General features: G+C 35.3%; 1 protein-coding gene across 32 annotated transcripts in view; it reads left to right on the top strand.

Annotated features, from left to right (window-relative positions):
• The first annotated feature begins 7,929 nt into the window (after positions 1 to 7,929).
• The window catches only part of SPIN4 (spindlin family member 4), a 342,780-nt gene continuing 325,098 nt past the window's right edge, over positions 7,930 to 25,611 (top strand). For 8 of the 32 annotated variants that reach the window (XR_010154945.1, XR_010154946.1, XR_010154940.1 and 5 more), the window contains exon 1: positions 7,936 to 8,207. The gene's annotated coding sequence lies outside the window, so the exon portion shown is untranslated. Of the gene's footprint in view, positions 8,208 to 25,611 lie in introns of all 32 variants that reach the window. The other 24 variants (XR_010154943.1, XR_010154937.1, XR_010154935.1 and 21 more) reach the window with 12 other exon arrangements.

Genomic DNA, 25,611 nt, shown 5'->3' with positions numbered 1-25,611 from the left:
TCTAAATTTTGGCCAATTTTGTGAAGATATTCTATTAACTGTTTAAGTGTTTGGTAGAATTCACCAGAGATGCGATCATAAACTGGGCTTTTCTTTATGGAAAAGTTTTTGAGTACTGATTCAATCTCTTTATCTCTTATAGGTATATTCAAATTCTATACTTCTTGAGTCAGATTCAGCAACTTGTGTTTTTCCATGAATTTGTCAATTTTATCTACATTATCTAATTTGTTGGCATACAATTGTTTTTAGTTTTCCCATATAATCAATTTTAACTTTCTATGGTCTATAATGTGTTGTCAATTTTTATCTTTTTAAGGAACCAACAATTGACTCTGATCTTTTTTTTTTTTTTTTTTTTTTTTGTTGAGATGTAGTCTCACCTTGTCACCCAGGCTGGAGTGCAATGGCTCACTGCAACCTCCACCTCCCAGGTTCAAGCGATTCTCCTGTCTCAGCCTTCTGAGTACCTGGGATTACAGGTGCCTGCCACCATGCCTGGCTAATTTTTGTATATTTGGTAGAGACGGGGGTTTCACCATGTTGGCCAGGCTGGTCTCTATCTCCTGATCTCAAGTTGTCTCACTGCCTCAGCCTCCCTACTTTTAGTGCCTCAAGGTGTAAAGTTAGATTATTAACATGACATTTTTCTTCTTTCTTAATATAGTAATTTAAAGTACAGATTTTCCTCTGAGCACTGCTTTGGTTGCATCCCTAAAGTTTTTGTATGTTATGTTTTCATTTTAATTCTTTTCTATGTATATGTAAATTATTCTGGTTATTTCTCTTTTAATACTTTGATGATTTAAGGGTGTATTGTTTAATCTCCACATATTTGTAAATTTTCCAGCTTTCCTTCTGTTACTGATTTCTAGCCTTATCTCCCTGTTGTTGATAAAGATACTTTGTGTGACTTCGACATTTCAAAACTTAATGGTACTTATTTTTCGGCCTAACATATGGTTCTTCCTGGAGAATTCTTCTTGTGCACTTGAGAAGAATGTGTGTTCTGCTGTTTTCAAGTTTAGTAGTCTGAGTATGTCTTTTAGGGCTAGTTGATTTATACTGTTGTTCTAGTCTTCTTTCACTATTAATTTCTTACTGCACAGCTATCTATTTGTACCTGCAATTCTGGCAATGTGAGGGTGTCATATACTTTGGGAGTCTGTTATTTAGTGCTTGTATGATTATAATTGTTATACCTTCATGAATTCACCACTTTATGTATGTATATTGTCCTTCTTTTCCTCTCATAACAATTTTTCACTTGAATTCTGCTTTGTCTAACATTAATATAGTGATCACAGATCTGTTTTCATTACTGTTTGAATGGAGTGTATTTTTCTATCTTTTTACTTTCAACTGAAATGTGTCCTTGGATCTAAAGTGAGTTTCTTGTAGAGAGGATATAGTTTGATCATTTTTAAATGTAAACCCATTTTGCCTTTGTCTGCCTTTTGATTGAAAATTTTAATTAATTTTCATTTAAAGTAGTTACTAATTGGAAAGAACTTATATCTGCATTTGATACTGGTTCTAAGTTTGTCTTATACATTTTTTGGTCTTTATTTTTCCATTATTGACATCTGTTGTGTTTACTTGTTTTTTTGTAGTAAAGCATTTTGATTTTCTTCTCATTCTTTTGTATATAATTTTTAAATCAAACAATTTTGTTTGGCATATAAATGACATTTAACATCCTAAATTTATAACAATCTAGTTCAAATTGTTACTCACTGAACTTCCAAAGCATATACAAACTATGCTCCTAAAATTTCCATTCTACCCCTTTTTTATGTTGTGATTTTTATAAATTATATCTTTATACATTATGACCCAATAATATACATTTATATTTAATTGTCCTTAAAATTCTGTAGAAAAAAATTTTAAACTGAAGTTACAAAGCAAAAATACAATATTGGCTTTTATATTTGCTCATATATTTATCTTTATTAGAAAATTTTATGTTTTCATATGAATTTGATTTATTATCTAGAGTTCTTTCATTTCAGTCTGAAGGACTCTCATCAGCATTTTATGTAGGGCAAATGCAATGGTAATGAACTAGTCCAGCGTTTGTTTTTCTGGGAATGTCTTAACTTCTCTAATTTTTTGAAGGATAGTTTTGCTGAACATAGAATACTTAGTCAACCATTTGCTTTTCTTTCAGCACATTAAATATATCATTCCACTGTCTTCTCAGCTTCAAGACTTCTGCAGAGAAATCAGCTGATTATCTTATTTAAGATCCATTTACATGATGAGTCTCTTCTATTTTGTTCCTTTCAAGATTCTGTTATTGACTTTACATGTTTGATTATAATATGTCTCATGGTGTTTATTTAAGTTTATCTTATTTGGATTTTTTGAGGTTCGTGAATTCATAGATTCATGTCTTTCATCAAATTTGGCAAGTTTTTGGCTATTTCTTCAAATATTCTTTTACCCTATCTCCCTCTTCTCTTATTATTATTCTCCTGATGCATATGTTTGTCTGCTTGATGGCATCCTGCAAGCCTCTTAGGCTTTATTCACTTTTCTTCATTTTTTTCTGTCTGCTCCTCAAACTCAATTTCAATTGTCCTATTTTAGGTTCACTGATTCTGCTTGTTTAAATCTACTTTTAATAACTTTTCTTTCAGTTATGGTAGTTTTTCACGTCACAATTTTTATTTGTTTTTATAGTGTCTGTCACATCATTGATATTCTCATTTGGGTCATACATTATTTCTCTAATTTAATGTAGTTATTTTTCCATGTTTTTATTTAGCTTTTTATGCATATTTAAGAGAGTTATTTTAAAGTCTTTTTCTAGTAGATCTACGTTGGCTGCCTCAAAGATAAATTCTCTCAATTTATGGTGTTCCCTTGAATGGGCCAAACTTTGCTGTTCCTTTGTATGCCTTGTCTTTTCTTGTTGAAAACTAGTCACTTGAATATTATAATGTTGTATCTCTGCAAATCAGATCCTCCCCCTTTCCTAGGGTTTGTTATTTTTCTGATTGTTGAAGATTGTGACAGTAATTTGATTAGTGATTTTCCGAGAATTTTTTTTTGTAAGGACTATATTCCTTGATTTGTGTGGTCACTGAAGTCTCTGTTTCTTTGCTTGAGTTCAGCTAGTGTATTGATAGAGCTCTCCTTGAATGTGAGGAGCTAAAAAAACAAACAAACCCCCACCCCCCAATCTTGGTAGATTAGCTCTGTGCCTGGGCACTTCTTTAACACTTAGCCAGGTTTTCACTCAGCCCAGGGATCAGCCCAATGTGAAAACTTCCCTGGTGTTTTCTGCATATGTCTCTTTCCTGGGGCATGTGCATCGTCTTTTAAATTACTCATAAATGTTATTGTTTTCAAATATTTTACAGAGAAACTCTTCCTAGGTTTTGCTTTCAGGCTGTAGATAATATAGTGCATGTCTCAACTATAATCTTTGTTTCAGGAGCCTTTGGGTTCAGTTGGTGGTGTTTTAAGCATTGCCCACTGCTTTTTTGGCCTGAGTTCCAGGTTAGTAAAGGCAAAGATGAACACCTTGTTTTAATCCTTAAGTTAGCCCCCAGACAAATTGGAACAAAATAATTTGCAAACAAAGTATTTTCTGCTCCTTCTGGAACCAGGGATCAGGGTCCTAGTCTGGACATGTGGGCTTCCCTCTTCAAGACTGCTACTGTGCCATGGAAGAAGGTGGAAAGAGCAAGTAAAAATGCCAAAAATCTTCCTGTCTTTTTGATTTTTATCATTTTTATTTCAGCATTTGCTTGGCTGTAAACCTTTGACTATTTCCCAGGGTTTTTACAAAGTTGGTTCTGACAGTTCCTAATTATTTTTCAGAGATTTTGTGGGCAGATACAAACTTAAAGCTACCTACTCTACCATTTTGCTGATGTGATTCTTCTACAGTAGAGGTTTTTAATAAATTTTGCCTTAAAAAATATGTAGTATGTGGATCTACAACCATCTGATCTTTGACAAACCTGACAAAAGCAAGCAATGGGGAAAGGATTCCCTATTTAATAAATGGTGCTGGGAAAACTGACTAGCCATATGCAGGAAAATGAAACTGGGCACCTTCCTTATAACTCATATGAAAATGAACTCAAGATGCATTAAAGACTTAAACATAAAACCTAAAACCAAAAAAACCCTAGAAGAAAACCTAGGCAATACCATTCAGAACATAGGCATGGGCAAACACTTCATAACTAAAACACCAAAAGTAATGGCAACAAAAGCCAAAACTGACAAATGGGATATAATTAAACTAAAGAGCTTCTGCATGGGAAAAGAAACTATCATCAGAGTGAACAGGCAACCTATAGAATGAGAGAAAATTTTTGCAATCTATCCATCTAACAAAGGGCTAATATCCAGAATGGACAAAGAACTTAAACAAATTTACAAGAAAAAAAACAACCCCATCACAAAGTAGGCAAAGGATATGAACAGGCACTTCTCAAAAGGCGACATTTACGCAGGCAACAAACATGAAAAAAAAGCTCATCATCACTGGTCATTAGAGAAATGCAAATCAAAACCACAGTGAGATACCATCTCACGCCAGTTAGAATGGTGATCATTAAAAAGTCAGGAAACAACAGATGCTGGAGAGCATATGGAGAAATAGGAACACTTTTACACTGTTAGTGGCAGTGTAAATTAGTTCAACCATTGTGGAAGACAGTGTGGTGATTCCTCAAGGATCTAGAACCAGAAACACCATTTGACCCAGCAATCCCATTACTGGGTATATAACCAAAGGATTAGAAATCATTTCTACTATAAAGACACCTGCACACATATATTTATTGCAGCTCTATTTACCATAGCAAAGACTTGGAACCAACCCAAATGCTCATCAATGATAGACTGGATAAAGAAAATGTGGCACATATACACCATAGAATACTATGCAACCATAAAAAAGGATGAGTTCATGTCCTTTGCAGGGACATTGATTAAGCTGGAAGCCACCATTCCCAGCAAACTAACACAGGAACAGAAAACCAAACATGCATGTTCTCACTCATAAGTGGAAGTTGAACAATTAGAACACATGGACACAGGGAGGGGAACATCACACACCAGGGCCTGCCAGGGGGTGGGGGCAAATGGGAGGGAGAGCATTAGGACAAATACCTAATGCATGTGGGGCTTAAAACCTAGATGATGGGTTGATAGGTTCAGCAGAGCACCATAGCACATGTATACCTATGTAACAAAACTGCACGTTCTGCACATGTATCCCAGAACTTAAAGTAAAACTTAAAAAAATATTAAATCTACAAAATTATTACAACCCCAATTCTTTCGTTAGATCTAGCTGAAAAATGTAGTATGTGGATATATTATTTTTTTCTGGTTTTAATTTTTATCTGATTACTTGCTTAGTGAATCTTTCATACCTCTTTCAGAAGGGGGATAATTATCTTCCCTCGACTATCTGGTTATCAGTCACACATGGATAGCTATCTAGGTATAATAGGCAAACATTCTGCTTTAGGACCACCTCACCCTACGTGGTACCTACTTATTGTAGAAATGATTACACACCCAGGAAATCAGGTCAGTCAAGTCTTTAGTTAACACCTGCTGCATGCCTTAGTGACTGTCTTGGGGCCTTTCTTTGCAGAAACCATTATAGGTTTAAACAAACTTGGGATTGTTTTACAAATTGTTAAATATAACAATGGTAATTATTTCATTATGTTAATATTACATGTGTTTCTCACTGAAAATTTTGATGGCTAAGGTTTTGCAATTAATCTTGTATATAAAACAACATGAAGTAGAGAATAATTTAGTAATACTAGGGTATTTTAGGTGATTAGTCATTTTTATCGCTTTTGGAACAAAACTCACGAAAATGATTTTTAAAATGACTAATTTGTAGTTGATGAATTTGGGCTGAATTGGTTTGAGCAGAATCTTGCAAAGCTTTAAATAAATATCATCTAAACCCATTCATCTAGAAAGCCAAATCAATTGTATAAACTTGCCTGTACTCTGTACAGGTCAGAATACAGATTAATTCGACTGCTATAAAAATACTCAAAATAATATGTGACAGTCTGAGGATAATTTATCCATGGTCGGTGTGATGACTCCACGGTAACAGAGACCTAAAATCCTTTTATGTTGTTGCTCTAATGTCTAATTTAAGTACTGAACACTGTCATTATAGTGTAAATGTAGACATAGACAATATATAAATGAATGTGTTTGTGTTCCAATAAAACTTTATTTTTGAACATTTAAATTTAAATTTTATATAATTTGTACATGTCATGAAATATTTGTTTCTTAATTTTTTAACCACTTATATATGTAAAAATGATTATTTGTCCTCTGATCAAACAAAAACAGATAGTAGACAAGCTTTGGCCCTTGAGCTGTAGTTCACTGGCCCCAGCTCCAACTCTAGTAGCTCAGGTTATCATTTCCCCATCTTAGTCAGGTTGGATTACACTTTATGTTGTAAGCATACTTGTTGTAGATTTCTGAGGGGCTTACCTTTGTTTTCCAAGGACATTACAATCTTATCAGCTTCACGATAACATCATTGGACAAGATTTTCTTATCTGAAATACCTTGACAAGGTCTCTGGCAGTGGTTATGTATTTGATTTACTTTAGGCTGAGACAGTAGTTCCTTGTGGGTTTACTTTTTAATTCTCCAATATTTTTTGTCTCTTATTACTAGTTTTAATCAATATTTATATGGTACTTATGTGGCAGTCGTTGTAAGTTTATTTAATATGTTACTGTCTCACAACAAACCTATGAAATTAGTACTGTTATCCTTATTTTACCTATGGGGAAACTGAGGCACAGAAGGCTTAAATAACTTGAGCTAATAACGCAGATAATAGCAGAGCTAGGATCCAAATCTAGGCTGCATGGATCCAGAGTCCACTCTGCCTTTCTAAACAACTTTGGTGTGTTGTTTTCTTAAATAAAAAATGTAGGAATGTTTCTCTCCAAACCCTGAAATATTTATGTCAGCCACACAGGACACCTCCTTCTTGTACAGCTAAATTAGTATCACCAGTGTTCTTGGAGACCTAGGATTCCTGATTGAGGGATTCCTATGCTGCAATGTCTGTGTCCATATTTTATTTATTTATCAAATAGGTCTTCTCACTGCCAGACATTGTTTTAAATGCCTTATACACATTGACTTGTTTAATTTAATATTTACAACAAGCAATTAACAGGTGAAAAAGGTCACATAACTTTGTAAAGGGCAGAGCCAGATTGCAACCAAGTTAACGTCTTCGATCGCTATTCTTAATCTTTCTGCAGGGTCTGAGTCTCTTTATTTCTTACCAGCATGGGTTTCTCTGTTTCTTGCTTCAGGGACTTCACGACTGGTCACAAGAAATTCTTGACCTTGGTTGGTTCTGACATGGCTGCAACATGCTCTTTCTGACAGGAATGCATAGCCGAATATCAGGTTCTAAGCCCTGTGACAATCACAGGGCACATACAGCATAGATTTTGTTTAAAAAAATCTCTTTTGGTGTGTATATTCTTCTTGTTTAAGGTCTGAATTGATATTTGCACACTGCTATAACCTCTCTCATGAAGCATTACCTATTTTCAAAGCTACATAAGGTGCTGTTGTAATCATACGGTTTTGTTGTATACATAATCCCGCTTTAATTGTTCATCATTATTTATTTTCCTTTTGTTAGTTTAATTATAAAAACAACACATACTCATTTTAAGAATCCTAATAATACAGATCTGTATGTTGTTGTTGGTGAAAAGTCTCCAGTTTTTTTCATCCCTTTTCTTTATAATTTCCAGCATAATGCCATAGAAATAGACGAAACTCTCAGCGGGCTTATTCTGCATTCACTGGCCATGGTGGTTTGAGGGTTAACTTTAAGAAGCACTCTCTCCATTTCAGCTGACTGCTACATCCGGGAGAAAAGCGCTATTGCCTGGGAAACTAAGTCACGTGAGAACCTGGGGACGCTAGGTTCCGGAACCTGACCTGAGCTGGGGCCTGTGCTTCCAGCGGGTGGTGGGGGGCCTGGTGTGCTGGCATCAAGTAAGCCGACTACCTCGGCAAAGGCTTAGGGACAAGAGACCAGCAGCCTGAACTGGCTGGGGCATCCGGAAGGCTTAGATCTTGTGGCCAAGAGTTCAGACCGTGGCGAAGTGGAGAGTGACATGCAGTTGGATGGCGGTGACTGCGTGGTAAGTTGTATTTGAACACCCGGCAGGAGACAAGAAGTGGGGATGAGCTTGGTGTCTGGAACAGGGCAGAGGGGGAGGGGGACCCTGAGGCGCAAATTCTTTTTCCTTACATGGCTTTTTCTTCTCGTTTTTCTCCTCTCTCACCCTCTATGTCCCCATTATTCTTGTTCTTTCTTTTCCTGGTTACGCATTTTCATTAATCCAGAGCCTTAATTCGAATGTAAACATTTTGGCTCCTGATCAAGTTCTCCGTTAACTTTCCTGGTATTTGTGATTTCGTGTTTGGTAGCGTAATAGGACGACTATAGTTAACAATAATTTATTATGTATTTCAAAATAACTAAAAAGCGGAATTGAGATGATTCTAACATAAAGAAATGATAAATGCTTGAGGTGATGGTTATACCATCTACTCTGATTTGATTATTACACATTGTATGTTCTAATCAAAATATCACATGTACCCCATAAATATGTACAACTATTATGTATCCATAATAATTAAAACTTCAAAAATGTTAACAAAATGGCAAAAAATCAGAAGAAGTTATTCAAGTACGGTGAGTAAACGTTTAAAAAGTGACTCAGCTTCACTAATAAATGCACATGAAAAAACGGAATAGCAGATTATGATTGACAAGGGGATAAAAAGATGATTGTTTATGCCCAGTGTTGTGCAGAGTTTGGGGACACTGGCACTCAATTACAGTATTAAGTGTGTAAATTAGTATAATCATTTATTGTTGGGCTATTTGGCATATGTAACAAACTTGAAAACCTCTTAATCTTTGACCTAGAAATTCTACCCTTAGGAATTTTTTTTCAACACAGTTACTACTGAAAATACACACAGGTATGCACATACACATATAATGTGTTAATTGCAGCATTATTTGTAATAGCACACTTTGGAAATAATCTAAATGCCCATCAATAGTGAATTGGTAAAATAAATTGTGGTATAACAATATGATTGGATAGAATACAGCCCTTTTAAATGGCACTGATTTGGTGCCTGTGAAATAAGTTACAAAATAGGTTTTCTAGTAGTAGTCATAATATTATCAAATATTTCTTTACAATATATGTGAATACATACTTCTATATGAACAGAAAAAATGCTATAGGAAATTATGAACAAAACAACTAGCAATGAAAATCTCTGGGTAGTGGAATTGTAGCATTTGTTTTTCCTCCCCACTTCTGCTTTCCTTCTCAACGTCCTTCCCCAACTTTCTTTCTTTCTTTTTTTTCTTAAAGATCCATGTACATTTATTTCAACATTAATTTTTATACTCCAGATACCATTTACTTTCTTTTTTAAAGTATTACATATTAAGCAATACACAAGGTTGTAAAGAAAAATTCAACCGATACCATTGTAGCCTTAGCTTAGTTTAACAAGTAAAAATTTGATCAATACAGCTGAGATCTTCTGTGTAACCTTCCTTAATTCCATTACTCCAATCATGAATTTGGTGTTTATTTTTTCTATGAATAATTTTTTAAATTTTTTACCACATGTACATTTATATCTCAGAAATATATATTTTACTTCCTTTAAAATCTAATATAAATGGTATACTGTATATATTCTTCTCAACTTGTTTTTAGTCAAAATATGGTTGGGAGCTTTATGTTGATAACTTTTATTGACAGTTAATTTATTTTCCCTACTGTACTGTTTCTAATGTGTAACTCTACCACAATTTATTTTTCCATTTTATGAATGACCACTTTGATTGTTTCAGTTTTCAGTACATGTATTTATGTTAATGGACATTGTAATGCATTTCCTTGCTCTATGAATTATTTGATGGATTACTTTGGAAAAGTTATTTCACTTTTTTTTTTGAGACAAAGTCTCACTCTGTCGCCCAGGCTGAAGTGCAGTGGCACAATCTCTGCTCACTTCAACCTCTGCCTCCCAGGCTCAAGCAGTCCTCCCACCTCAGCCTCCTGAGTAGCTGGGACTACAGGCACCCACCACCATGCCCAACTAATTTTTGTTTGTTTTTGTAGAGACGGGATTTCACCATGTTGCCAAGGCTGGTCTCAAAATTCTGAGCTCAAGTGATCCACCTGCCTGGGCCTCCCAAAGTGCTGTGATTACAGGTGTGAGCCACCATGCCAGGCCTAGCAATACTTCTATTTTATCAGTTGTAAAACGGGAATAATGGCTACCTAATTCTCAGGATATTGTGAGGCATGAATGAAGAAGCTGTGTAAAGGGTTTGAAATAAATTAACTTTCAATGATAGCACTCCTTTCCCATCTTCCTGTCATAAAAGAGATGACTTCGGCCTAAACAGAAAAGCATAACTAGCATACATTATTTTTAATTTTTTAATTTTATATATACATAATAGTTGTATGTGTTTATGAGGTAAATGTGATATTTTGATACAAGCATGCAATGAATAATGATCAAATCTGGGTAACTGGGATACCCATCACCTCAATCAACTATTATTTCTTTGTGTTGGGAGCATTCCAATATATTCTTCTGCTTGTTTTGAAATGTACAATAAATCGTTGTTAACTATTAGTGGCCCTATTGTACTACTGAACGCTAGACTAGATCTTCCTTCTATCTAACTGTATTTTTGTTCCCATTAACCACCTGTCTTTATCTCCCCCTACCCAACTGCAATTCCTAGCCTCTGGTAACCACCATTCTATTCATTACCTCCATAAGGTGAATTTTTTAGTTTCCATATATGAGAACATGTGACATTTATCTCTGTTTGCCTGGCTTATTTCACTTAGCATAATGCCCTCCAGTTCCAGCTATGCTATGGTAAATGACAAGATTCTATTATTTTTTGTGGCTCAATAATTCATTGTGTGTGTATATATGCCATATTTTCTATATCCATTCATCCACTGATGAACACCTAGGTTGATTGCATATCTTTGGTATCATAAATAGTGCTGCAATAAACCTGGGAGTGCAACTATCTGTTCAATAACTAGCATAGAGATCTTGTAGAAAAGTAAGGGCCAGAAATAGCCTGTACCCAATGATGTTATTTATGGGCTTTATTGTTTTGTGCAGTGAGTTGTGGTATTAGAAGAAGCTTATCTGGTTTACTACCTATCTTGTTTAGTTTTCTGACCCCTTATTTTACCTTCCATGTTAGCATCAGAGAAGATATATTTCCAAAATGACAAGATACTACAGAACTAAGATAATGAAGGACCTGTTGTGTACAATCTTTTAGTGGGTGTTAGGTGATCTGATTCCCATTACTATCCCATAGCATCTTGGGTAAATTATTTCATCTCTGATCAATGATTGGTATCATTGTAGCTGTTAAGGTTCTTTTTTGTTGATGTCTTAGTTTGTTCGGGCTGCTATAATTAAGTACCACAAACTGAATGACTTATAAGGAACAGAAATTTATTTTTCACAGTTCTGGAGGTTGGGAAGTCCAAGATCAAGGTAGTGGCAGATTTGGTGTCAGGTAGAGGAAGTTCTAATTAGCTCTCAGAATCAAAGGAGTGAATACCCAAGCCGGAATAGGGCACTTCTCTGTCCAAGGATGTTAGCAACAATAATTTTCTATATTTGTTTTCTAAAGTGCTGCTATTAACATGATTTCTCTCTCTGTGTCTCCAAGTTTTAAATTTCCAGTGAAGAGATTCTGATTGCCCAGCTTGAGTCACAGGTGGCTGTGAAGGCAGGTTAAATAACATAGACATAACCATTAGGTAATCCTTATGAGCCAGGAAGCCATCCTAATGTTGTCTAGCAGCATCTACTGTTCTACTCACCATTTTTTTTGAGATGAATATATGTCAATTTTATTACCAGATGAAATATAATAATAAATTATTTTTGAAGTAGCTTATATGTGGTGGAACACATAGAAAATATTTTTCTTTACTTTTTTCCTCATCTTAAAAATACATCTTTAAGGTACATAATAAACTGTTTAAAAAATTTTTAGGTTGCCAGTCACAAGGTGCCTTTTAGTAAGGTACACAATACCTTCTATGAAATATTTTTGCCAGAAAAGTTCACTCAAATCTGATCAAGCCTCTAAATTTAATAATTTATGGGAAATGCAAAGCACAGAATTACATGACAAACGACATCATTGAATGCAGTCAGAAAAATCCAACCTGTGGGAAACTCTGCAATGCAGATATGGGTTTTTAGACAAATACATTTAAATAAAAAAAGACAGACAGGGATTGGAGTAGTCCAGAACACCTACAGATTAAAAGAGAATTAAGAAACGTATCAACTGCTTGCAATGTATAGAGCTTATCTGGATCCTGATTTAAGCAAGCATATTGTTAAAGACAGATAAGACATTGCTGGTGCCAATGCAAGCTAGTATAATGCTTTTGAAAGCATTGCTTCTAGGTCCTCTCAGTGAACAAAGCTAGGAAATATATGCATGTATACACCCACACAAATATCCACATCTACATTTATTTTTATATCTATCCTATCTATACCTAACAAATAATACAGCTTTATCTTTTGGCTTACCAATCCCATTTCTAGAAGTTTTCCCTGTAGATACACTTTCAACAATACAAAAGTGAATATGCACAGAGTTATTCAGTGAATATGCAACATTATTTATATTTGCAAAATATTGAAAACAATATAAATACCCATATACACTGTGACACATTCATACAGTGTGGTGGCATGAAGCTGTAAAAAAGAAAATGGAAGATAATTATGAGCTAATATGGAGTGATTTCTGGAACATATCATTAAATTAAAAGTGTTAAAGGCAAAAGAATATCTGTAATATGTTATCCTTCATGTGATGAAGGAGGTGTAAAAATATGTACATATATCTGCTTAATTGTGCAAAAGAAATACAGGAAGCCAGAGACTTAATGAGAGGCTACCGGTAGTTAGTGTGTATGGGGTACAAAGAATGAGAGAATGAGAAGGGGGTGGTAGAAATAACGGGGAGCAACAGTTTTGTGAATATACTTTTTTGTGTAGCTGTAACAGAGCCATGAGAATGTTTCACATACCCTCCAAAAATAAACAAATAATTAAAATCAACCATGATTTTGCAAGAAACAAAAGTTCAATGCAATTCATTACAAGTGAACCTAGCTATATTACAAATGAGTAATATAACCACACTGAAGTGAGTGGGGAAGAAAAAAAGTAAGCTAACCTAAGTAACTATGGAAAGTACTATTAAAAATGCATACTGTAAGTCTAAAGACAAAAATAAATGTACACAGCAGTTGTACTCTAGTGAAGAAAGTTGTTTTTTACAATGGTGTGTGTTAACAATTTTATAATTACTTAATGGGTATATTAGGACTGAACAAATGTTGTGAGTAATAAGAGGTTTCATAAAAGGAGTTACAAACAAGGGAAAGGGAGAAGGCTAAAATGAGCTATGTGAATTAGAATCAGAGACATCAGTATAAATGTGCGTATATATGTATATATAAATATAGATGTAAGAACATTATCAATATGTAAATATGTATATATCAATATATACACATGTGCACACATAAGGATAGATATAGAAATAATTGTAGATGTGGATATTTGTGTGGGTGTATACATACATATATTTCCTAGCTTTGTTCACTGAGAGGACCTAGAAACAATGACAAAACATTAGCACATTAGCTGTGATCATACTTAATGCCTGGATTGTGGTTTCTAAATTTTTTTTACAATAAAAATAATTAGGGCTTTTTGGAGTCATGGTTGATTTCAAGCCTGGGGCAGGAAACAAAACAAGAGTAGCCAGAAACATCTTATGTTGCCAAAATGTAAGGAAGGATAAATAAATGATGGGGGCATGTTGAAAAGACGCGGACAAAGCTTGAAGGAGCTCCCAGTCAACAAATCTGTGATAATTCGAACAAAAAAGTAAATAGTAATAGTCTTGGATTATAATATAATACAATAGATACCCATAAATCTATAGTCATATAATAAATAAATGAATAATAAAGTTAAGATTTGGGAAACAGCTCTTCTTGCAGATGAATTTCAATTAAAAATGTGCAAAAGTGATAGAAATAGCCACCATTAAGCACAAACCACTGTAACATTTATTACAGACAAGAATCGTCAATGGATGCTAAAATTAGTGGGTGGAAAGATGAGACATAGGGTATCTGTGTAGTCTCAGACTGTCTCCCCATAAGATACGTATTAATTGCAAGGAAAATATAGTAACTTTACAATGGAGAAAACTGGTGGAAACCACTTTAAACCAAATCATTAAAGTCATCATCACCAGTCACCAATAAAAGACATGTGAACCTTGTGCGCCTTCTGATACTATGCACCGAGAAGGAAATAACATCACCTCCATGGTGTTCTTGCCAAAATGCACTCATGAGGCAACACCACTGTTTATTTATTTTTACAAAGACATTGTGAAAATAACTGCTTGGCATACCATACTATTTCAGAGTGTCAAGGTCATGAAAGATATAGAAAGACTGAGGGGCTGTCATTGACTGGAGGAGGCTAAGGAGGTATGACAACTGAAAGCAATATGGGATCCCAGATTGCAATTGAACCATAGAAAGGAAATCAGTGGGAAAACTGCTGAAATTCTAATAAGATCTGTAGATTAGTTGATAGTACTGTTTCAATGTTAATTTCCTGATTTAAGTAGTATTTTAAATTATGATCCTACAGATAATATTAGGAGAAGCAGAAAAGAGTATTCAAGAAAGTTCTGCACTATTTTTTACAAAATTTTTGCAATTTTCACCTAAGACAAATTATCTCGATATTGAAAGATTAAAAAATGAGATGATTGGGGATATCTGAACACTGGATATGTGATGATATTAAATAATTATTATTAACTTTTACCTGAGATAATAGGATCATGGTTTTTAAAAATCATTGTCTTTAGAGATTAATTCAGAAATATTTACATATGGTATAATATGAAGCATGGAATTTGCTTGGAAATAATAAGTGTTGGCTAATGGGTCCAGGAATAGATGAATTAATCATTGTTGAAGCTCAGTAATGGATATATGGGGGAGTTCATGATTATTATTCTCTCTAGTTTTGTATGAGTTCAAGACTTCCTACAATATGTTAAAAAACTAATTCAATGTAGAAAACTGGAAAATTGCAGAAGAATATAAGTAAATAAAAACCATCTATAAATCCTCTAGATATTTATAATCAGTGCTACATTTTGATGTGTGTGGTGTATGCATGGGGGATTGGTGCTCAACATTTGTTCTACCTTGTTACTATAACTTCATGCACTTCAGGAAAAGGAGTTAAAAGTACAAACTCACGTCAGATTGCCTGGGTGAGTGTCCCATTATTGTCATTTACTAAATGTCTGATGTTGAATAGAGTACTTAACTTCTCTGAATCTCAGTTTCCTCATTTATGAAATGAGAGCAATACTGTATGCTGTCACAACCAGTAAATAGAGGTTGAGTATGCCTTATCTGAAATGCTTGGGACAAGAAGTGTTTAGGTTTTGGATTTTTTTTTTTCGAATTTTGGAATATTTGCATTATACTTACCAATTCAGCATCCCTAATCCAAAAATCTCAAAAGATGTGAATCTTAGAATTGAGGAAATACGGCATTGCTAACCTCACAGGCTTTTTTGTGACAAGTAAATAAGTTTATAAATGCAAAGTGCCAGACATTTGGGTATTCAGCAAATATTAGTTACCATTATCATCCTCATTACCATCATCATAATCATAAATATGCTGCTTAAGAGTGGTCATGGAGGCATCTCTGCATATTTGTCCCTTTCAAGCAAGGAAACCAAATTATCTGGACCTCGTTGAGGATTTAATAGCCATTACTTCTGGGAGATAGATATTTTTATAATACTCTACATTGATAATGTATAAGAATGTTCGTTGCGGCATGGTTGGTAGAAGCAAAAATATTTGACATAGCCTAAGTTCCCATCAACAGGAAATGGTCAAATACATTGTGGAGATATTCCCACTGCAATACTATACAATGTTGCAAGAGAATGGCCGGGCGCGGTGGCTCAAGCCTGTAATCCCAGCACTTTGGGAGGCCAAGGCGGGCGGATCACGAGGTCAGGAGATCGAGACCATCCTGGCTAACACTGTGAAACCCCATCTCTACTCAAAATACAAAAATTAGCCGGGCGTAGTGGCGGGTGCCTGTAGTCCCGGCTACTCGGGAGGCTGAGGCAGGAGAATGGCGTGAACCCGGGAGGCGGAGCTTGCAGTGAGCTGAGATTGCACCACTGCACTCCAGCCTGGGCGACAGAGCCAGACTCCGTCTCAAAAAAAAAAAAAAATGTTGCAAGAGAATGAGGGAGGAGTAGTAGTAGTGTAGTGACATGGAAAGATGTCTGTTATATCGACTAGTAAAGAAAGCAAATCATAGAACCAAATGTATAGTCTGATAGCACTCAAGAAGGAAAAAGCTTATTTATTTGTGTGTATTTGCAGGCAGATAGATAAATATGTTCCAAACGTTTAAAAGTGGATAGATAAATATGTTCCAAACGTTTAAAAGTGGTTGCCTCTGAGGGATAGGATTCAGATCAGACGGAGTTGAAATGAGGCTTTCACATTTTCCCCTTGTATATCTAGGTATGATTTGATTTTTATCCTATGTATTATTTTGTATTTAAAATACATTTTTTAAAAGTTGCGCAAGACATTTTTTAAGAGTATGTAAATGTACTCACTAAATTTCCTTCTAAGTAGGATTTGTTCTTTTAGCATCTTATTATAGGCATGTACCGTGAAACTTAAGAATGAAAGAATAAAGTTTAAAACTGTATTTTTGTCCAGGCTACCTTTACAAATTGTGAAGTCCTTGTAGCCAGCACATTGTTGTCAGTCTTCATAGCTGTTAGGCCTGTTCATAATGGTCCAAGCATACTATTAACAGCAACATATTGCTATCATAATAACCTTTTAATTCCATTTGTCTCAAAGTAAGATTTTATAAAGGATGTCATAAAAATTAGGGTCTTTCACATTAAAGTGGAAAAACAAAATTCATTTCCAGTTATAGGGAATTAGGACAATTTATAAGTTACATATGTCCCACAGAATAGATTTTTAAAAGTCTTTTCAAATAATTCATTGTGAAATTTGAGTTCCCTGTACTCTGATTCCCTCAAAGTTGATGACTCCCATATACCTCACAAGCATTTACCTCAAAAGTGTAGTTTGTACCATCAGAGAATACTATAAACACCTCTACGTGAATAAACTAGAAAATCCAGAAGAAATTGATAAATTCCTGTATACATACACCTTCCCAACACTAAACCAGGAAGAAGTCGAATCCCTTAATAGACCAATATCAAGTTCTGAAATTCAGGCAGTAATTAATAGCCTACAAACCAAAAAACAACCCATGACCAGATGGAATTACAGGTGAATCCTAGCAGAGGTACAAAGAGGAGCTGGTACCATTCCTTCTGAAACTATTCCAGGCAATATAAAAAGAGGGAATCCTCCCTAACTCATTTTATGAGGCCAGCATCATCCTGGGACCAAAACCTGGCAGAGACACAACAAAAACAGAAAATTTCAGGCCAATATCCCTGACGAACATCGATGCGAAAATTCTCAATAAAATACTGGCAAACTGAGTCCAGCAGCACATCAAAAAGCTTATCCACCATGATCAAGTGGGCTTCATCCCTGGGATGCAAGGCTGGTTCAACATATGCAAATCAATAAACTTAATCACATAAACAGAACCAATGACAATAACCACATGATTATCTCAACAGATGCAGAAAAGTCCTTCAATAAATATTAACATCCTTCATGCTAAAAACTCTCCATAAATTAGGTATTGATGCAACGTATCTCAAAATAATAAGAGCTATTTACGTCAAACCCACAGCCAATATCATACTGAATGGGCAAAAGCTGGAAGCATTCCCTTTGAAAACTGGTACAAGACAAGGATGCCCTCTCTCACCATATTCAACATGCCCTCTCTCACTTATTCAACATAGTATTGGAAGTTCTGGCCAGGGCAATCAGGCAAGAGAAAGAAATAAAGCATATTCAAGGAGGAAGAGAGGAAGTCAAATTGTCCCTGTTTGCAGATGACATGATTGTATATTTAGAAAACCCCATCGTCTCAGCCCAAAATCTCCTGAAGCTGATAAGCAGCTTCAGCAAATTCTCAGGATACAAAATAAATGTGCAAAAATCACAAGCATTCCTATACACCAATAATAGATAAACAGAGAGACAAATTATGAGTGAACTCCCATTCACAATTGTTACAAAGAGAATAAAATACCTAGGAATACAACTTAGAAGGGATGTGAAGGACCTCTTAAAGGAGAACTACAAACCACTGCTCAAGTAAATAAGAGAGGACACAAACAAATGGAAAAACATTCCATGCTCATGGATAGGAAAAATCAATATCATGAAAATGTCCACACTGCCCAAAGTAATTTATAGATTCAATGCTATCCCCATCAAGCTACCACTGACTCTCTTCACAGAATTAGAAAAACCTACTTTAAATTTCATAGGAAACCAAAAAAGGAGCCCATATAGCCAAGACAATCCCAAGCAAAAAGAACAAAGCTGGAGGCATCACACTACTTGACTTCAAACTATACTACAAGGCTACAGTAACCAAAACAGCATGGTGCTGGTACCAAAACAGATACATAGACAAATGGAAAAGAACAGAGGCCTCAGAAATAATGCCACCCATCTACAACTATCTGATCTTTGACAAACCTGACAAAAGCAATGGAGAAAGGATTCTCAGTTTAATGAATGGTGTTGGGAAAACTGGCTAGCCATATGCAGAAAACTGAAACTGGACACCTTCCTTACACCTTATACAAAAACTCAAGAAGGATTAAAGACCTAAACGTAAGACCTAAAACTGTGAAAACCCCAGAAGAAAACCTAGGCAATACCATTCAGGACATAGCATGGGCAAATACTTCATGACTAAAACACCAAAAGCAATGGCATCAAAACCCAGAATTGACAAATGGAATCTAATTAAACTAAAAAGCTTCTGCACAGGAAAAGAAACTATCATCAGAGTGAACAGGCAACCGACAGACTGGGAGAAAAGTTTTGCAATCTATCCATCTGACCAAGGGGTAATACACAGAATCTACAAGGAACTTAAACAAATTTACAAGAAAAAAACAACCCCATCAAAAAGTGGGCAAGGGATATGAACAGACACTTCTCAAAAGAAGACATTTATGCAGCCAATAAACATATGAAAAAAAGCTCATCATCACTGGTCATCAGAGAAATGCAAATCAAAACCACAGTGAGATAGTATCTCATGCCAGTTAGAATGGCGATCATTAAAAAGTCAGGAAAAAACAGATGCTGGAGAGCATGTGGAGAAATAGGAACGCTTTTACACTGTTGATGGGAGTGTAAATTAGTTCAACCATTGTGGAAGACAGTGTAGCGATTCCTCAAGGATCTAGAACCAGAAATACCGTTTGACCCAGCAACCGCTTATTGGTTATATAACCAAAGGATTATAAATCATTCTCCTATAAAGACACATGCACACGTATGTTTATTGCAGTACTGTTCACAATAGCAAAGACTTGGAATCAACCCAAATGCCCATCAATGATAGACTGGATAAAGAAAATTTGGCACATATACACCATGGGATACTATACAGCCATAAAAAAGGATGAGTTCATGTCCTTTGCAGGGACATTGATGAAGCTGGAAACCATCATTCTCAGCAAGCTAATACAGGAACAGAAGACCAAACATTGCATGTTCTCACTCATAAGTGGGAGTTTAACAATGAGAACACATGGACACAGGGAGGGGAACATCACACACAGGGGCCTCTCGAGGGGTTGGGGGCTAGAGAAGGTATAGCATTAAGAGAAATACCTAATGTAGATGACGAGTTTCTGGGTGCAGCAAACCACCATGGCACATGCATACCTATGTAACAAACCTACACGTTCTGCACATGTATCCCAGAACTTAAAGTATAAGTTTTAAAAAAGTGTAGTTTGGTAAAACGTCTTTTCCTAGTGATCTGAACCTGAAATGTGACTTTACAATCCCCCTCATGCCCCACACATCTAGCAAAGAATTTTTATGTATTTTAAATCTAAACTTGAAGAGTCTGGAATTTCTTTCAGTTCTCAATATGAATGTAATACATAATTTCTAAATATATTCTAAAATAGATGTTACCATGATTAGTATTATGTTATTATTAGTTTTTGTTATTTTGTGCTTTGAGAACAAACAGCCCTAAAAGCTCAGTGACTTACAACAACAAAGATTTGCTTCTTATACATGTTACTTGTTAGCTCTGGAGGTGTTCCCTGCATCATTTTTGTTCCAGGATCTAGTTTGGAGGAGCCCCCCAATCTGAGACAAGCTATTTGTATAATGAAAAGAATGATGGACTCATGCAATGCCTCTTAAAACATAAACATGACATATGTCAATATCAAGCTTGACATCCACAGAGCAAGAAACTATAATCCTTTCATGGGGAGAGGTAACAAATAATTGGGAACATTAACACAATATACTGCAATGATTTTGCCACACTATAATAATTTTGAAACATACCAAATCTTGTATGTATGCCTTAATATATATGAATCTATATTAATAATAAAAATTATTCCAGATAATTTTACAATGTAGTATTTCAAAAGGAACTGTATGTTAGAAAAACACGAATCAAATAAATTTTGACTATAAATTTCATAGACTGGCTTAGCATGATATCGTAATTATTATTGAGTTATTAGTAATAATCATTATTCAGATCAGTTAAATGGATATGATAATGCAGCCATTTTTCAAAACATATTTCAGATGTTTTTATCTCCTATTTATCTCTGACCTGCAACTATTCCTGTGTATTAATATCTATTTAATGGGGTTTGAGGAAAAGAATAATTACTCAAGAAACACAATGTTAAGAGCAGGGACCTTGTTTTTTAAATTTGTTTTGTTTTGAAGTATTTCAAATTTACAGAAAAGACAAAAGGACTAATACAAAGAATATTCTTAACAGGTTATCCCACTCACCAATGAATATGCTTATCATGGGATACTACTCACCAGATTCACATTGTTAATCTGGTTAATCTTGGCTAATCCACCCAAAGATTTTCTGAACATATATATGGCCTTCCCTTTTGGGAAAATGTAGAATTTTCTTCATCTGAAAATTCCTCATCATGCATTTATCAGAAAGAAGAACATATTTTTAAATTTTACTTTAGGTTTGAGAGCACATGTGCAGCTTTGCTATATAGGTAAATTGCATGTCACAGGGGTTTGGTGTACAAATTATTTTGTCACCCAGGTAATAAACATAGTACCCAATAGGTAGTTTTTCAATCCTTACCCTCCTCTCACCCTCCACCCACAAGTAGGCCCCAGTGTCTATTGTTCCCTTCTTTGTGTCCATATCTACTCAGTGATTAGCTCCCACTTATAAGTGAGAGCATGTGATCTTTGGTTTCTTTATCCTGTGTTACCTTGCTTAGGAAAACAGCCTTCAGATGCATCCACGTTCCTGCAAAGGATATTATCTCATTCTTTTTTTATGGCTGCATAGTATTCTGTGGCGTACATATACCACATTTTCTTTATCCAGTCTACTACTAATGGGCATTTAGGTTGATTCCATGTCTTTGCCATTGTGAATAGTGCTGCAGTGAACATGTGCAGGCATGTGTCTTTCTGGTAGAGTGAATTATACTTTTGGGGGAAATATACCCAATGATGGTGATTGCTGGGTCAAATGTTAATTCTGTTTTAAGTTCTTTAAGAAATTGCCAAACTGCTTTCCACACTGGCTGAACTAGTTTACATTCCCAGCAGCAGTGGATAAGTGTTCTTTTCTCCACAACCTTACCAGCATCTTCTATTTTTTGACATTTAATGATAGCCATTCTGACTGGTATGAGATGGTATCTCTTTGTGGTTTTGATTTACATTTTCCTAATGATTCGTGATATTGAGCATTTTTTCCATAGCTTGTTAGCCACATGAATGTCTTCTTTTGTAAAGTGTCTGTTCATGTACTTTGCCCACTTTCTTAATAAAGTTGTTTGGTTTTTTTTTTTGTAAATTTGTTTAAGTTTCTTATAGATGCTGTATGTTGTTATAGATGCTAGATATAGATGCTGGATAGTATACTTTGCAAATATTTTCTCCTATTCTGTGGGTTGTTTACTGTGTTAATAGTTTATTTTGCTGTGCAGAAACTCTTTAACTTAATTAGATATCTTACAATTTTTTTTTTTTGTTATTGTTGCAGTTGCTTTTGGCGCCTTTGTCATGAAGGCTTTGCTAGGTCCTATGTCAAGAATGTCCAGAATGGTACTTCCTAGGTTATCTTTCAGAGTTTTTCTAGTATTCGGTTATACATTTAGGTTTTTAATTCAACTTGAGTTAAGGGGTCCAGTTTAAATCTTCTGCATATGGCTACACAGTTTTCCCAGCAACATTTATTGAATAGAGAGTCCTTTCCACATTTCTTATGCTTGTGTATTTTCCTTAAAGATCAGATAATTGTAGGTGTGTGGCAATATTTTTGGGCTCTCTGTTCTGTTCCATTGATCTATGTGTCTTTTTTTGTACCAGTGCCATGCTGTTTTCATTACTGTAGCCTTGTAGTATAGTTTGAAGTCAGGTAATGTGATGCCGCCAGCCTTGTTCTTTTTGCTTGGGATTGCCTTGGCTATTCAAGCTCTTTGTTGTTGTTGTTGTTCCATATGTATTTTAAAATACTTTGATTTAATTCTGTGAACAATGTCATTGGTACTTTGACAGTGATAACATTGACTCTGTAAATTGGTTAGGACACTATGGCCATTTTGACAATATTGATTATTCCTTTCCATGAGCATGAAATGTTTTTCCATTTTTTTTGACACCTCTTATTTCTTTGAGTAGTGTTTTGTAATTCTCATTGTAGAAGTCTTTTGCCACCTTGGTTAGTGGAATTTCTAGATTTTTTTGTGTGTGTGGCTATTGTGAATGGGATTACATTCTTGATTTGGCTGTTTGCTTAGATGTTGTCAATGTATAGGAATTCCACTGATCTTTGCACATTGTTTTTGTACTGTGAAACTTTGCTAACCTTCTGTATCAGATCAAGGAGCTTTGGGACACACAATATAAAGATTTCTAGGAATAGAATCATAATGTTTGCTAACAGGGTTAGTTTGACTCCCTCTATTCCTATTTGGATGCCCTCTATTTCTTTCTCTTGACTGATTGCTCTGCCTAGGACTTCCAGTACTGTGTTAAATATGAGTGGTGAGAGAGGGCATCCTTGCCTTTTTCTAGTTCTCAAAGGGAATATTTTCAGCTTTTGCCCATTCATTATGACTTTGGCTGTGAGTTTTTCATAGATGGCTCTTATTATTTTGAAACATTTTTCTTCAATACCTTTATTTTTTTGTTTTTTATTGAGGGTTTTTAACACAAAGAGATGTTGGATTTTATTGAAAACTTTTTCTGCATCTATTGAGATAATCATGTTGGTTTTGTTTTTAGTTCTGTTTATGCAGTGAACCACATTTATTGATTTACATATGTTCATCCAATCATCCATTCCAGGGATAAAGCCTACTTAATTGTGGTGGATTAACGTTTTATTTTTATTTTTAATTCCGGAGTACATGTACAGGATGTGCAGGTTTGGTACATAGGTAAAACATGTGCCATGGTGGTTTGCTGCGCGTATCAGTCCATCACCTATGTATTAAGTCCAGCATGCATTGGCTATTTTTCCGAATGCTCTTCCTCCCCCACCCCACCCTCTGGCAGGCCTCAGTGTGTGTTGTTCCCCTCCCTTTGTCCATGTGTTCTCATTGTTCAGCTCCCACTTATAAGTAAGAACGTATGGTATTTGGTATTCTGTTCCAGCATCAGTATGCAGAGGATAATGGCTTCCAGCTCCATCCATGTTCCTGCAAAGGACATGTTCTCATTCCTTTTTATGGCTGCATAACATAGCATTCCATGATGTGTATGTACCACATTTTCTTTATCCAGTCTATGATTGATGGGCATTTGAGTTGATTCCATGTCTTTGATATTGTGAATAGTGCTGCAATGACCATACATGTGCATATATCTTTGCAATAGAATGATTTATATTCCTTTAGGTATGTACCCAGTAATGGGATTGCTGGGTCAAATGGTATTTCCAGTTCTAGATCTTTGAGGAATTGCCACACCATCTTCCACAATGATTGAATTAATTTACATCCCCACCAACAATGAAAAGCATTCCTATTTCTCTGCAACCTCACCAGCAATTGTTGTTTCTTGGCTTTTTAATAAACACCATTCTCACTGAGGTGAGATGGTACTTCATTGTGGTTTTGATTTGCATTTCTCTAATGATCTCTGATGTTGAGATTTTTTAAAATATATATTTGTTGGTCACATGAATGTCTTGTTTTGAGAAGTGTCTGTTCATATCCTTTGCCCAGTTTTTAATGGGGTTTGTTTTTTTCTTGTAAATTTGTTTAAGCTCCTTGTAGATTCTGGATATTAGACTTTTGTCAGATGGATAGATTGCAAAAATTTACTTCCACTCTGTAGGTTGCCTTTTCACCCTGATGATACTTTCTTTTGCTGTGCAGCAGCTCTTTAGTCTAATTGGATCCCATTTGTCAATTTTGGCTTTTGTGGCAATTGCTTTTGGCATTTTCATCATGAAGTCTTTGCCCTTGCCTGTGTTCTGAATGGTATTGCCTAGATTTTCTTCTAGAGTTTTTATACTTTGGAGTTTTACATTTAAGTCTTTAACCCATCTTGAGTTAATTTTTGTATGATGTGTAAGGAAGGGATCCAGTTTCTCTATTCTGCCTATGGCTAGCCAGTTCTCCCAGCACCATTTTTTAAATAGGGAATTCTTTCCCAATTGCTTGTTTTTGTCAGGTTGGCCAAGATCAAGTGGTTGTAGATGTGCAGTCTTATTTCTGAGTTCTCCATTCTGTTCCATTGGTCTATGTACATTGGTCTATTGTACTAGTACCATACTGTTTTGGTTACTGTGTAGCCTTGTAGTATAGCTTTAAGTCAGGTAGCAAGATGCCTCCAGCTTTGTTCTTTTTGCTAATGATTGTCTTGGCTACATGGGCTCTTTTTTGGTTCCATATGAATTTTAAAGTAATTTCTTCTAATTCTGGGAAGAATGACAATGATAGTTTAATGGGAATAACATTGCATCTATAAATTACTTTGGCAGTATGGCCATTTTCACAATGTTGATTGTTCCTATCCATGAGCATGGAATGATTTTTCATTTGTTAGTGTTCTCTCTGACTTTCTTGAGCAGTGGTTTGTAGTTCTCCTTGAAGAGTTCCTTCACTTCCCTTGACAGTGGTACTCCTAGGTATTTTATTCTCTTTGTAGAAAT

Source organism: Pan troglodytes, chromosome X (genome assembly GCF_028858775.2).
Source record: "Pan troglodytes isolate AG18354 chromosome X, NHGRI_mPanTro3-v2.0_pri, whole genome shotgun sequence".
NCBI lineage: Eukaryota > Metazoa > Chordata > Mammalia > Primates > Hominidae > Pan > Pan troglodytes.
The sequence above is the reverse complement of the archived record's forward strand: the minus strand, read 5'-3'. Positions and strand labels throughout refer to the sequence as shown.